Source organism: Macaca mulatta, chromosome 5 (assembly GCF_049350105.2).
Source record: "Macaca mulatta isolate MMU2019108-1 chromosome 5, T2T-MMU8v2.0, whole genome shotgun sequence".
Classification (NCBI taxonomy): Eukaryota; Metazoa; Chordata; class Mammalia; order Primates; family Cercopithecidae; genus Macaca; species Macaca mulatta.
The window spans coordinates 19182641-19199657 of NC_133410.1; positions in this window are offsets into that span (position 1 = coordinate 19182641).

The window sequence follows — 17017 nt, forward strand, 5'->3', positions numbered from 1 at the left end:
CCCACTAGTAATGGACATTTATGGAGATCACATGATAGATGAAATCCTCACTTAAATTCACTTCCAGGTGTGTCTAATGGCGTCATTGACTTATTGTATGTTGTGTATATGCATTATGGTATGATAAAACAAGTGGATTCTTCTAAAACTGCTCCCACTGCCAAGATATTAAGTCAAACACAGTCTTCTATCCCTGAGGGAAATGCAGAACAGTATCACCATCAAACACCAGAAAGATGTGTGGTGAGAGTTACCTGGCATTTTTAACACATGCTCAATGAACTCACATTTCTGCCTGATGGAAAGCCAAGTGAATCTTGAACAATGACTGTAGATTGTTGCAAGCTAAATTGCCTAGATCATCTACATTTTCAGATGGAGTATCTTTACTGGAGAACATCAGTGCTACCTCTGCCACTTGACTGCACTCTCAAAGGACCAGCAGCATCAGCATCACTCCAAAATTCACTGGACATGAAAATTCTTGGGTCCTACTCCAAATAGACAAAAATCAGAAACTTTAGAGGTGGAGCCCAGAAATTGTGTTTTAACAAGCCCTCAATGTGAATAGTTTGCACTTTTCTATTAAAGAAACACCTAGACAATGCTTTATTTTCCTACTTCAAATCAGGAAAAACACTGACAAGGCGAGGGTAGAAGCTCATCTGCACTGTCTAGTCAACTCTTATGTTCTCTTTTATAATATAAACTGGAAAGAACTTAATCATCTTTGTTTCCCATAAAACATCACATTGATCTTGACATTGATGACCTTACATTAATTGAGTCTATAAGTAGGAGGTAGCAAGCACTAGATGCCTTATTAAGACATAACGGTGTCAAGGGTTGAGAGATAAATCCTTTGAAAGTTCAAGATCCTGAGCCTGCCAGACTGATAGGTTTATGAAGTGTTAGTGGTCTGGAATAGGACAGAATATTTTATCTAAAGTGAGAGATAAATGACTGAAGCTTGCACTCCTAATTTGAGGAGGCACAAAACTTGTTGGACCTTTTAAAATTATGGAAGCAAAATATTCTACACTTAGACATGATGATATAACTTATTAACTGATTAATGCATGGCATCCAGTTTAGATTGGGCCTGAATTAAAACAGGCTCTGCAGTAGGTCTATAGTGCAGTGAAAAATATGAAACCACTTGGGTCTTATGACCCAGTAGAAGAAGTTTGAGAAGACAAAGAAGACATATGGAGCTTCTGGAAATTTCCAAAAAGCAGCATAGCTGTGCAGAATTTTATAGTTTTCATGTAAGACCAGTTTGCACTTTTCTATCAACAATGCCTCTTTATTTGAAAATCAGCTTCACATTTGCAATTAGGCCCTTTTAATATTGAGTATCTGGAAACAGGTCTGTGAGAAATGAACTCATCATGAACTGGTCATTATATTATTCAATTAAAATTAGATATTAGAGATTAACAAGGAGAAGATTTATTCTCACATCTGAAACATCTAAGATACTGGACAAAACATATGAAACAGCAGTTTTCAAAATATCAGAATGAAAGATAGTCATCCCTGAAAGAAGAGAAGCAAACAAAGCAAGTCCAATGAGTGTTCCAGCTTTCTGATGGGAAGGAGTTTTGAGGTTGTGGCTGAGGAAAAGGAAATCAATACAGAGCTTATAGTGCTCTGAGTTGAAAAGATGGTGTTAGGTGTTTGGAGACATAGAAGTATCTGGAGTTTACAAGGCAGAGTACCAGAGAGGCAAGGTGTAAAAGAGGATCTAGAGATCTAGAGAGGGTCCGCTGGAGACTTCAGCTGAGTACTGACTAGTACATATATAAAGCTCAAGAAGGAATCACTTGAAAGAATTACATAGAATAATCATCAGGGTTTGGAATATTTCCCATTAACATGATCTGGAGTAGAAGACCTCATAATTCAAGGTACATCTGGTAGAATTCCCAAAATGGTTAAACCTTGGTAATTGGCCAACACTTGTGCTAGACTAAATGCTGCTCTGGTAGCTTGAAAACAAAATCAAAAGGAGTCATACTGTTTATAAATAACCTTACTAAATACCACAACAAATCTTAATTGTTACAGAAGTAAAACTTATAGAACAATAAAAAAAACTCACTCAACAATATAAAATTCAAAATATCTGCCATCAGATAAGAAATTACTGGACATATAAAGAAGCAGGAAAATATGGCCTATAATGAGGCCATATTTTCAACATACTCAGTTGAAACCACTGGAAAAATGATACAGATTGTAGAAATAGCAGTTACTTTAAAACTATTATTCCCCTATATTCCACATATTCAAGAAGCTAAAGAAATTAGTAAGGAGTTTAAGTAGAGACATGGACTGTATAAAAAGGGATGATATTTATGTTCTACAAATGAAAGTTACAGTATCTGAGATGAGAATAATTGGATGCAGTCAACAGCAGATTACAAATTGCAGAAAAAAAGATTAATGAATTATAAGAGTAGTAATGAAGACTATCCAAAATGAAAAAAAGAGGAAAAAAGACTTAAAAAATGAACATAACATCCTTTCACTGTGGTACAATTTTGAGAGAGTGATATATGATTAACTGGGCTCTCTGAAGGAAAGGAAAGAAGGACAAAAAAAATTGAAAAAATATTGGTTAAAATGTTTTCAAATATAAAAATATTTGAAAAAAATCTATGAACCTACAATATAAGAATTTAAGCCTTGAAAACAAGAAATATGAAAAAGGTAATTCATGGAATATAATAACCAATATGAGTAAGTCAATAAAAAGGGAAAAATGTTAAAGCATCCGGTGGAGTAAGATACATTATATACACAGGATTACAAATAAAGTGAATGGCTCATCTGAAATCAGAAATTCATGCTTGAAGATGGTAGAAAAAGCTACAGTACTGAAATAAAATAAATTACCAACCTAGAATTCTATACCCAATGGAAATATCTTTCAAAAATAAAGAGGAAATAAAGGTGTTTTCAGACAGTTAAAAAAAAAAAGGTGGGAAAATTTATAGCAACAACCTGCACTGCAAAGCATAAACTATTAAAAAAAAAAAAAAAAAAAAAAAAAAAAAAAAACACACCCAGTGAGAATATAAATCAACATAAAGGAAGGAAGGACACTAGAAATTGTAACTATATAAGTATATACAAAATTTTATTCTAATAATTTAAATAATTTAAAAGATAATTGAGTGCTAAATAAAAAAGTAAGATATTATATGTTTGGGGATTTATAAATAATTAAAACTAAAATGTATAGTGACAATAGAAGAAAGGACAGGAGGGGAGATATGGAAAAATACAATTATATAATTCTTATATTATTCATGAAGAAAAACAATATTTCTTGGAAGTTGAAATGAGAGATTAAAATATATAGCATAGGCCAGGCACAGTGACTCACGCCTGTAATCCCAGCACTTTGGGCAGCCGAGGTAGGTGGATCACATGAGGTCAGGAGTTTGAGTCCAGCTTCATCATGGCAAAACCCCATCTCTACTAAAAATACAAAAATTAGATAGGTATCAAGGTGCACATCTGTAGTCTCTACTACTCAGGAGGCTGAGGCAGAAAAATTGCTTGGATCTGGGAGGTGGAGGTTGCAGTGAGCCAAGAGATTGTGCCACTGCACTCCAGGCTAGGTGACAGAGCAAGACTCCATCTCAAAATAAATAAATAAATAAATAAATAAATAAATAAATAAATAAAACATATAGCATAGACTAAAATAATATAACTAAGAATTTCAGCTGAAGAGCCAACAAAGAAAATAGAATGAAATCATGAAATGTACTCAACTAATTCAAAAGAAGTCAGACAAAAAGGATAAATGGTACAAATAGAAATGGGAAGATGATAAATTTAAATCAAACCATACAAGCAATTACATTAAATGTAAATGGTCTAAACATTCCAATTTTTAAAAAACAGAGATCGTCAGATTCCATAAAAAAGCAACACTGAATTACATGTTTCCTATAAGAAACACACTTAGGCACAAAACAAAGGAATGGAGGAATATTTACCAAGCAAATGGAAAGCCAAAAAAATAAAAATAAAAAAAAAATAAGCAGGAGTTGCCATCTTAGTCTCTGATAAAACAGACTTTAAACCAACAAAGATCAAAAAAGACAAAGAAGGGCATTACAAAATGGTAAAGGGAGCAATGAAACAAAAAGAGCTAACTATCCTAAATATATATGCACCCAATACAGGAGCACCCAGATTCATAAAGCAAGGTCTTAAAAACTTACAAAGAGACTTAGACTTAGACTTAGTCTCCCACAAAATAACAGTGGGAGACTTTAACACCCCACTGCCAAAATTAGACAGATAAATGGGACATAAAATTAACAAGGATATTCAGGAATTGAACTCAGCTCTAGACCAAGCCCATGTAATAAATACCTACAGAACTCTCCACCCCAAATCAACAGAATATACATTCTTCTCAGGACCACATAGCACTTATTCTAAAATTGACCATATAATTGGAAGTAAAACACTCCTCAGTAAATGTAAAAGCATGAAAATCTTAACAAACAGTCTCTCAGACAGCAATGCAATCAAATTAGAATTCAGGATTAAGAAACTCCCTCAAAGACAGCACAACTACATGGAAACTGAATAACCTGGTCCTGAATGACTACTGGGTAAATAATGAAATTAAGGCAGAAATAAATAAGTTCTTTGAAACCAATGAGAACAAAGACACGGCATACCAGGATCTCTGGGACACAGCTAAAGCAGTGTTTAGAGGAAACTTTATAGTACTAAATGCCCATGTGAGAAAGCTGGAAAGATCTAAAATTGACATGCTAATATCCCAATTAAAAGAAATAGAGAAGCAAGAAGAAACAAACTCAAAAGCTAGAAGACAAGAAATAAATAAGGTCAAAGCAGAACAGAAGGAGATAGAGACATGAAAAACCCTTCTAAAAATCAATGAATCCAGGAGTTGGTTTAAAAAAAAAAAAAAGATTAAAATAGACCACTACCAATACTAATAAAGAAGAAAAGAGAGAAGAATCAAAGAGATACAATAAAAAATTATAAAGGGGATATCACCACTGATCCCACAGAAATGCAAACTACCATCAGAGAATACTATAAACAACTCTATGCAAACAAACTAGAAACTCTAGAATAAATGGATAAATTCCTGGACACATACACCATCCCAAAACTAAACCAGGAAGAAGTTGAATCCCTGAATAGACCAATAGCAAGTTCTGAAATTAAGGCAGTAATTAATTGCCTGCCAACCAAAAAAAGCCCCAGGACCAGATGGATTCAGAGCTGAATTCTACGAGAGGTACAAAGAGGAGCTGGTACCATGGCTTCTGAAACTATTGCAAACAATAGAAAAATGACTCCTCCCTAACTTACATTATGAGATCAGGCCAGCATCATCCTGATACCAAAACCTGGCAGAGACACAACAAAAAAATAAATTTTCAGGCCAATATCCCTGATAAACATTGATCTGAAAATTCTCAATAAGATACTGGCAAACCACCAAATCCAGCAGCACATCAAAAACTTATACACCAAGATCAAGTCTGCTTCATCCCTGGTATGCAAGGCTGGTTCAACATACACAAATCAATAAACATAATCCATCACATAAACAGAACCAATGATAAAAACCACATAATGATCTCAATAGATGCAGAAAAGGCCTTTGAAAAAATTCAACACCACTTCATGCTAAAAACACTCAATAAACTAGGTATTGATGGAACATACCTCAAAATAATAAGACCTGTTCATGACAAACCCATAGGCAATATCATACCAAATGGGCAAAAGTTGGAAGCATTCCCTTTGAAAACCAGCACAGGACAAGGATGCTCTCTGTCGTCACTCCTATTCAACATAGTATTGGAAGTTCTGGCCAGGGTAATTGGGCAAGAAAAAGAAATAAAGGGTATTCAAACAGAAATAAAGGAAGTCAAATGGTCTCTGTTTGAAGATGAAATGATTGTATATTTAGAAAACCCCATTGTCTCAGCCCAAAAACTCCTTAAGCTCATAAGCAACTTCAGCCAAGTCTCAGGATGTAAAATCAATGTGCAAAACTCACAGGCATTCCTATACACTAATAATAGACAAACATAGAGCCAAATCATGAATGAACTCCCATTCACAATGGCTAAAAAGGAATAAAATACCTAGGAATACAATTTACAAGGGATGTGAAGGACCTCTTAAGGAGAACTACAAAACACTGTTCAAGGCAATAAGAGAGGACACAAACAAATGGAAAAACATTCCATGTTCATGGATAGGAAGAATCAATATTGTGACAATGGCCATACTGCCCAAAGTAATTTATAGACTTAATGCTATCCCAATCAAGCTACCATTGACTTCCTTTACAGAATTAGAAAAAATGACTTTAAATTTCATATGGAGCCAAAAAAGAGCCCATATAACCAAGACAATCTAAGCAAAAAGAACAAAGCTGGAGGCATCACACTACCTGACTTCAAACTATACTACAAGGCTACAGTAACCAAAACAGCATGGTACTGATACCAAAACAGATATATAGACCAATGGAACAGAACAGAGGCTTCAGAAACAATACCACACATCTACAACCATCTGATCTTTGACAAACCTGATAAAAACAAACAATGGGGAAAAGATTCCCTATTTAATAAATGGTGTTGTGAAAACTGGCTAGCCATATGGAGAAAACTGAAACTGGACCCCTTCCTTACACCTTATACAAAAAGTAACTCAAGATGGAATAGAGACTTAAATGTAAGACCTAAAAACATAAAAACCCTAGATGAAAACCTAGGCAATACCATTCAAGACACAGGCATGGGCAAAAACTTCATGACTAAAACACCAAAAGCAATGACAACAAAAGGCAAAATGGACATTGGGGTCTAACTAAACTAAAGAGCTTTTGCACAGCAAAAGAAACTATCATCAGAGTGAACATGTAGGTTACATGTAACCTACAGAATGGGAGGAAATTTTGCAATCTATCCATCTGACAAAGGGCTAACATCCAGAATCTACAAGAACTTAAACAAATTTACAAGTAAAAAACAACCCCATCAAAAAGTGGGCAAAAGATGTGAACAGATATTTCTCAAAAGAAGACATTTATGCAGCCAACAAACATATGAAAAAAGACTCATCATCACTCATCATTAGAGAAATGCAAATCAACACCACAATGAGATACCATCTCATGCCAATTAGAATGGCAATCATTAAAAAATCAGGAAACAACAGATGCTGGAGAGGATGTGGAGAAATGGGAACGCTTTTACACTGCTGGTAGGAGTGTAAATTGGTTCAACAATTTTGGAAGACAGTGTGGCAATTCCTCAAGGATCTAGAACAAGAAATACCATTTGACCCAGCAATCTCATTAGTGGGTATATACCCAACAGATCATAAATCATTCTACTATAAAGACACACACACACGTATGTTTATTGCAGCACTATTTACAATAGTAAAGACTTGGAACCAACCCAAATGTCCATCAATGATAGACTGGATAAAGAAAATGTGGCACATATACACCATGGAATACTATGCAGCCATAAAAAAGAATGAGTTCATGTCCACTGCAAGAACATGGATGAAGCTGGAAACCATCATTCTCAGCAAACTAACACAGGAACAGACAAGCCAACACCACACGTTCTCACTCATAAGTGGGAGTTGAATAATGAGAACACATGGACACAGGGAGGGAAACATCACACTTGGGCCTGTCACGGGATGGGGGTCAAGGGGAAGGAGAGCATTAGGAAAAATACCTAATGTAAATGACGGGCTGTTGGGTGCAGCAAACCACCATGTCATATGCATACTTACGTAACAAACCTGTATATTCTGTACATGTATTCCACAACTTAAAGTGTAATAAATTTTTTTTTTAAAAAGAAACACTTCATAAAGGAAAAAATAAAACTAAAAGTAAGATATGAGAAAACATATACTATGTTAACGATTTTTTAAAACAATACTGAACTGTATGTTTCCTATAATAAACACACTTTAAAGGTAAGCTATGAGAAAATACATACTATGTTAACAATTTTTGAAAGATAGTTTGGCTATATTAATAGTAAATAAAGTAGATTTCAAAACAAAGAATATAGCCATGAATAAAGAAGGTCATTTTATATAACAAAGAGGTCAATTCTCAAGAAAGTATATATTCCTAATTATATGCCTATTGTATTCCTATTTATACACTGAATAATAACATTTTTTGAAGTACATGAATCAAAAACTGGTGAAACTTTCAGGAGAAATAGACAAATGTTAGCATCTTTATTAATGTATAGAATAAATAGACAGAAAATCGATGAAAATGTAGAAGACTGAAAACATTACCAACCAAATTTTAAATCACATTTATAGCTCTCTCAACCTAACAATAATAGAATACATTTGGTTTAAAGTGCACACAAAAAAGTTTACTGAAATAGTCCGTTTCCTAGACAATAAAGAATTCTTAATAAAATTAAAAGTATTCAAATAAAACAAATTATGTTTTCTGATTCTAATGGAACTAATTTTGTAATCAATAATACAAAGACATCTGGAAACTAAATTGAAACTAAATTTTGATATCAAATAGTATACTTCTAAGTAACTCATGTATTAAATAATAAATCAATAGAATATAGTTGAAAGAAATGAAAATAAAATTTCAATATATCAAAATTTATGGGAAATGGCTAATGTAGTACTTAAAAAGAAATGTATAACACTAAATGCCTATGTTAGAAAAGCAAAAAGGTCTTGAGTTAGTGATTCCACTTTTTACTTTAATAAAATAACAGAAGAATAAATTAAACCCAAGGTAAGTAATTAAAAAGAAAAAAATAAATATTATAGTGGAAATCAATGAAGGAAAAAAAATAGAAAATTATACAGAAAAATCTGTAAAGCCAAAAACTAGATCTTTAAAATTTTAGTAAAATTGATAAACCTGTAGCCAAAGATAAAGAAAGACCATATCGAGAATGAAACAAGTGACCTCAGTAAAGATTCTACAGATAATAAAAGAACAGCAAGAGCGAACTATAGATAATAAGGGGAAAAGAGTAAACAACTTTCTGCCAATAAGATAAGATGGACAAATTCCCTGAAAAGTACAAACTATGAAAACAATTGGTCAATTAGAAATACGTAACCTGAATGGCTTTTTTTTTATGATATTGAATTTGTAGTTTAAAATTCCTCTTCCCTGGGCACTCTGCTGCCTCCACAAAAATAATAAAAAAACAACCTCCAATCCCAGATGGCTTTAATGGTTAATTCTAACACGTATTTAAGGAAGAATATGTCAAGTCTATACAAACTCTTCAGTACAATTGAAGAAGAGGGAACATATTTCATCTCATTCTGTAAGATTAGTATTACTCTGACACTAAACCCAAAAAACAGCATAACAAGAGAAACGAATTATAGATTAATATCTTGTGTGAATAAAGATGCAAAAATTTCTTTAAACATTTTGGAAAATTGAATTCAAGTATATATAAGGAGGATAATATATAATAACCAATTAAATTTATTCCAGAAAAGTAATGTTGTCTTAACATTCTAAAATCAATCAATACAGTTAACCGTATTAATGGACTAAAAAAGAAATAACATGATCAACTCAATACAAAAAAAGAAAAAGCTGATAAACTGCAACATTTACTCCTGGTAAAAAGTACGAGAAAACTAAGAATAGAAAAGATTTTCTCAAACTGATTAAGGGCTTCTATCAAAAACTTAGAGTTTATGTACTTAATAGTGAAAGACAATAGCCTGTTGATAAATCAATAGAACAGAATAGTATAGAAATAGAACTGCATACAGTTGGCCATTTAATTTTTGATAAAGATGCAAAACCAAAACTATATAGAAAACACAGTCTTTTCAACAAATCCTGCTGGATCACTTTGATAGCCATAGGAAAAAAAAAAAAAAAAAACATGAACAACTAATTTTGACTCATACTTCACATCATACACAAAATTTAATCTAAAATGTAGCATAGACCTAAATGCAAAACTTAAAATTGTATTAGAAGAAATCATAGAATCTTTTCATGACCTTGGGTGAGTCATAGGTTTCTTAGATAAAATAGCCAAAGCACAATACACAAAAGAAAATAAATTAATAAATTGGCTTCATTAAAATTTAAAACTTCTAAACTTCAAAAGCAACTGTTAAAAGAAGAAAAAGGTCACACTCTGGGTAAAAATACCTACAAATTATGTATCTGATAAAGAATTTGTATCAGAATGTATATTGTCAACAACAAGAATCAAATGACACAACTTTTAAAACCTGGTAAAATACTTGAATATAAACATCACCAAGGAAAATATACATATAATAGCAAATGAGCACTTGAATCAGGCTCAACATCAATAGTCATTAGTGAAGTGCAAATTAAAACCTCAATGAGCTACTACTCTGTACCTATTTTTAAAAGTTGATATTTGTAAGTGACTGAGCACACCAGGTTTGGCAAGGATATGGAACAACTGGAAGTTTCATTCACTGCTGGATGGTATGTAAAGTGATACAATCTATTTGGAAAATAATTTGAACATTTTTTAAAACTGAATATATACATGTCTACCATATGACCCTGCTATTCTACTAGATGCTGATCCAAGGGAAATGAAAGCATTTATCCACCTGCCTGAGTTGTCTATTGCTGCTGTAACAAATTACCACAATTTAGTGGCTTGAAGGAATGTAGTTTTATTATCTTACAGTTTTGGAGGCCAGAAGTCCTTAATGATGTTCTGGGGCAAAAACCAAGTTGTTCATCAGAGGTGCATTCTTTCCAGAGGCTCTAGGGCAGAAACCATGCCTTTTTTCAGGGACCACCTGCCTTCCTCCTTTTGTGTCCCCAGTCGGTATTCTCAGAGCTAGTAGCATAGCTGCATAACATTTTCAAATCTCTCCTCTCTCTCTTTCTCTCCCCTTCTCTCTCTCTCTGACCTCTGCTTCTACAGTTACAATTTTTTTCTGTGACTCTTACCATCAGGTTTTCCTTTATAACACTCTTTTGAGTTATATCAGGTCCAACTGAACAACCCATTACAAGCTTTCCATCCCAAGATTCCTAATCACATCTGCAAGGTCGTTTTCGCTATGTTGTAAGGTAATATATTCATACGTCCCAGAGACTAGAATGTGGATATCTTTGGGGAGGTATCCCGTCTACCACATTACCCACATCTTGCACTTGATTATTAGTAACATCTTTAATTGTAACGTCCCTAAACTGGGAACTACCCAAATGTCAATCAACAAGTAAATAAATTGTGATATTTCCATGCAATGTAGTACTATTCAACAATAAAAAGAAATAGGCTATCAATATGTGCAACATGGATACATGTCAATATAACTATGCTGAATGAAAGAAACAAGATATAAAATGTATTCATAGTGCGTAATTTCATTTATATAAAATTCTAGAAAATGAAAACTACAGTGAGAGAATGCAGATCAGTGGTTGCTGGAGGATGGCAGTTTGGGCTGGGGGTGATAATTAGAATAGAAAAATTACTTAGGAGATCAGGAAACTTTTGGGGCGTTTGATATGTTCATTTTCTTGATTATGGTGCTTGTTTCACAGGTACACACATGTCAAAACCCATCAAATTTTACAGTTTATGTGTAGTATATTGTATTAGTCCATTCTCACCCTGCTATAAAGAACTGCTCAAGACTAACTTATGAAGCAAAGAGATTTAATTGACTCTCAGTTCCACATGACTGAAAAGACCTCGGGAAACTTACAATCATGGTGAAAGTGGAAACAAACTTGTCCTTCTTCACATGATGGCAGGAAGGAGGAGTGCCGAGCAAAAGAGGGAAAGGTCACTTATAAAACCATCAGATCTAGAGAGAACTCAATATCAGGAGAACAGCAGCATGAGGGTAAATGCCCCCATGGATAAATTACCTCCTACCAGGTCCCTCCCATGACACGTGGGGATTATGGGAACTACAGTCCAAGATGAGATTTGGGTGGGGACACAGACAAACCATATCATGTATTTCATGTTGGCTATACCTCAATAAAGCTGTTTTAAAAATTTACAGTTAATGCAAGGAAACTGGAAAACAATAATTGTCACATGTCTTCTGGCTTCAGCAGGTCCAAAACACAAGCAAATTAAAGGAAAAATTAGGTGGCTCAGATACCCCTGGAATCTTCTTCTAGTCCTTCCGTGCACTCTACCAGTAGGCTCATGGGAAATTACCCATGATCAGTTAAGACACGGAAGAAGAAAACTGTAAGTTATCTTTATTGATAGATTGATACAACAAACCATACCAGCTGCGAGTAAATTGCTGCTACATTATAGAGAAACTCAGGAGAAATCCTGAAGGGTATTAATAAAGGAAATTTATAGATTCACTGTGGATCTCCAATAGTGGCTAATCATAAAAAAGGGAGATTAGTGAAAAAGCACATGAGATAAAAATACTCATGTGCCAGATACTAGTTTATTAGCAGGCATCCACTGTGAGTTCAATAATCAGGTAGACAAGATATATTATCTTGTATACATCATTGTGACTCTCTTTCCAGCAATGTCAGTACTGTTTGAATGACAAAGTGCAATATGGCGATGACAACAGTATTAGAAGGTAGGTATAGGTTCCACTTGCCCAGGCTGCCTAAGGCTGAACCCCATTTTGAATTCCAATATGGTGCCATGCTCTGGGAAGACCAGATAGCCATCTTGTAGAAAAGACAGGGATTTTCCACATAGAAACTGACTCTGGGTATGTGTTTATCCATCCATCCCCATAGTACTTCTGCCAGTGCCACTCCTGTGGACTTACGTAATGCTGTAGCTATTGTCAAGCACTATACACAAAAAAATCCCAACCAGGGAAAATATTTAGCAGCAGAAGATCTGAGACATTGGACTCATTCTGATAGAATTCTCTGGTCTTAGCAAGTCACCAATATTCCCAAAGCAGCTGGCTTAGAAGAGCTACATAAGGCTTAGTCGTAAGACTAGCTAAAGAACAGAGGCCAAAATTCATGGTCCAGGACCCTAAGGATATATTTTCCTAAATAACTTACTTAAGGAATGTTTGCTTTTCATCCTAGAATCTTGGGGCTTGGTGAATTTGTAGGTATAGTAATCAAGTAAAAAATATCTCCATCAAGAAAACTTATAGTTTAGTAGTATTGGAAACTGAATCTCCGTCCTGAGCATCGTATACTCTTAATGCTACTAAAATGGTAGGCAAGTTATTCATTGCACTATACTAAAAGGCACTGGACTGCAGCTCCACAATAGGAGAAATAAAACTATATCTGCAACTCACATATTTACCAGGGTATTTCTTAGTACTCCTAAATCACAAGTCCTGGTTGATTGGAAACCCCAGCAATCTCATAAGGATAAAATCACCAAAAATTCAGATAATGAGAGAATAAATATTTGTGTCACTCATCATGTAAAGACCACTACCTAGTTATGGGTGAAGCTAAGGAGAACATGAAATGGGTTCTGGAAGAAGGAAACTTAGGCCTCAGAACCTGCTACTGAATTACCTATGTTTTACCTTAACTTATTTTTTATCCATAATCTCCTTCCCCCTATCCCTAACTGACTTATGTGAAGATTATTTCTGGCAAACAGCTTAGATTTTGGCCAGGGATATAGCCGAATTATCATGAGTTAATGGTGATAAATTTGCTGATGATTTTCTGTGCCCCTTATATAGGAGGCATGCACTTAAAAAAATCTGGACAGAGACCACAAGTGGATTTTGAGGGATAAACTGGTGAACTGTGATGAATACGCTTCCTCTGTTCCTTCAGATCTGAGATCTACACTTCTCCTCCCTAGTCTAAATCCCAGACAGCACCAATGAACTCCCTTAGGCTCCAGCCACTGGGATACAGTCGATGGCAGGCACCAGCTAAAGATGAGAGAACAGAAGTAGGGTATCACTGGGACATTTATTCCTTCAGTTCCCTCTCTGCCAGGCCACGATTGACATTAGAATTGCATAAAATAAAGAACACAAAGTATGAAAATCTTTCAGAAGCAGACAGATAAAATAAAAGCATACTTTCTTTTTTCCTCTTTATAGGAGAAACATTCCTTTTTATATAAACCAACTATATTATTCAGGATCCTATGGAAAATCAGATGGCCCACTTGAAAGGGTTTAACTACTTACAGAGATGTGAGAGGAAATAAGAAAACCAGTGAAGGATAGGGAAGCATCCAGATATTGGCAACAATGAGAAGCGCATTAGTAGTCCTAGGGCTGAAGGAGTGGACATTAGACAGTACTGAGTCCATGAGAGCCGATTCCATGGAAGGGGGAAAGCCATTAGGAGCTCTGGTGTAAGCAGGGCACAGAGGCAGATGGGGCATGGGGAGAACAGAAAATGAATATCTGAACCTCTCTCTGTCTCCCCTTTTCATTTCTTGCGGTGCCTTCCATTGGCCAGATTAAACTAGAAGCGAAAGAGCTTGGGAACCAAGTAATACCAGAATTCTAGGCCAGAGGGCATTGCAGAGACCATCGAAGAAGAGAGCTCTGATAAGTACGTGGTGAGGATGGGGATAGGGTTGGCATGAGAATGACAGCAAACAGATAAAAATCAGTATAACAAGAAAATTTTTTCAACGGATACGTTAATGAGCAAAATCAAAAACAAAAGACTGAATGGAAGTGCACTGAGAAAATTTGCTTTTTTAAAATAATGTTTTGAGCCAAAAAAATTTGTAAAAGCAAGGATAGTTTTTAAATGTTCTTGGATTCAATATACCTACAACAGTTTGAAGAAGCTGTATTGAATAGTACAGTGTTGACTCTTGCTTCCTCTTGATCCTGTAGTACATGCTATCTTTTAAGGTTCAGAATGATGAATACTATTACAGATTCCTTTGCATCTCTGTTGTGACGTCTTTGACAAAGTTAACTACTATAAATAGTCTCATTTCTGCTAAAAATTATCATATAAAACTTTCATGTAAGAACAATAAATCAACCAAACATCTGCCTCACCATTATTCATTATAACAAACTTATGATGTAGCCAATCGGAAAAAAAAAATGCAATTTGCCTAAAGTGCCTCTTTGAATTATTCAAAATTTCTGTTGCAGCTAATTAATTTAGAGCATATTATGAAAATGAAGCAATGAAAATAATCCAAATACTGAGCAAAAATGCAGTACAGATGCTAGTAGTATTCTATTTTCTTGGTTACTTTGCTTTATACACTGGTCCCAAACAAGTAGAAATTAATGAAGTACATTAATATTATTTTAATGGGTTTTGTATGCAGTCAAATAAATATTAGTAAAAATGATTTGATATACACTCAGTAAAATACTTAGATGTAGAGCTATATAATTTGTTTGGAGAACAGGTATTTGTCACTAATAAAAACTGGAGTGAAGTGAATTTGTAATAAAAACTGTAGTGAAGTGAATTTGTATTCAACACACCATCATTTCAAATGCTTCTTCTTATCATTCATCCCTTACTTGCAAGAGACAACCTCGTTACTGTATAAGTCTATTTACATTTCTTATATCTAACATCAGATCTTCTCTTGGTAACATCATCAGAAAAGAAATTTTGAGGAATAGCAATGTCTGAACCTAAGACATTTAAAAGAAGATTTTATATTCTAAAACTCGCATCCACTAAATTACTAAATTGCCCTTCCTCAGGTTAAAGCCACATGCTCCTTCCTTGTAGTTACCTTCTCCATTTAAAGCAACAGGCAGCTCAGTCTCTGATTTAATACAAACGGAGACACCAAAAACAGAATTTTAATTCCATCTCTATCATTAATATATTACATGGCCTTGGGCAATCTCCAAGCCTCATCTCCTTCATCTAAAAAGATGATATTTTCAACTCCATAGTAGCTTACTTTATAGTCTTGTTCAAAGGAACAACTAGCAATGTCTGCCAGGTATATTGAAAATATTAAGTGCTAGATACATATTTAATTACAAGATGGAATCTTTATGGTATTAAAGGAGCTGCTGCAAAAAAGCAAAATAAATCATGCACTAGAATGCAAGATCGGAGCAATTGGACATTTTTCTTGGTAAGAAATTTATAAGTAAACTAAAACACACACACACACACACACACACACACACACACACACCCCTTCTAATGCTAACTGTTGCAAAAACCAACTAGGTCAGGTTTACAGTGGAATTTTTTAAGACACTGAACTACATGTCCCAATGTGGTTTATGTTGAGGCACAAATTTTGCTATTTTGTGCAGAACTGCAGAACACTTATTTGTCCTACTTTAAGTAAACCTCCTGTAGATCAAGAAACCATAGAACTGCAAAATAATCAGGTGTGATATGCAGAGTTTCCTCCATACTCTCTTGTCATCTATTGTACTCAGAGAGTGAGGGCAAGAAGTGAATGAAGAAAATAAAAATGAAATACACTCTACAAAAGATGAGAGTAATATTTCCTAAGTAAAGAAATAAAGTAACACTTCCTAAGTAAAGAACAGCATAGGAATTTCTGGATACTAGCATTGTAGAACTCAGTAGAATGTTTAGGCTTCGATGCATGTTGTAGACCGTACCATTGGTGAGTGAAAGGGCTGCACCCCTCAATATTAACCTTGTGTTGTCAGTTCCCTCCTACATTGAATCCAAGCCAAGGAAACATTAGCACAAGTGATGCAAGCAGAGCCTTGATACACACTTGCACTTAGGGCTTTTCTACTTGGAACTCTTAGAAACCAGCCACTGTGCTTAAAGGAATCGAAGCTATTCTGTAAGAGAGAAGCCATGAGAAGATATCCTACAACATAAGACAACACATGTGAAAGAGAGCTGAGGGCCCAGCTGAGTTCCCAGACCTGTGCCAACACCCCACAAAGCAAAGGAATCTAGCAGGTAACCCCCCAAGTTTACAGAATGTATAAATACTTATTTTAAGCCTCCAAGATTTGGGGTGATATGCTACACAGGTCTAATTAACTGAAA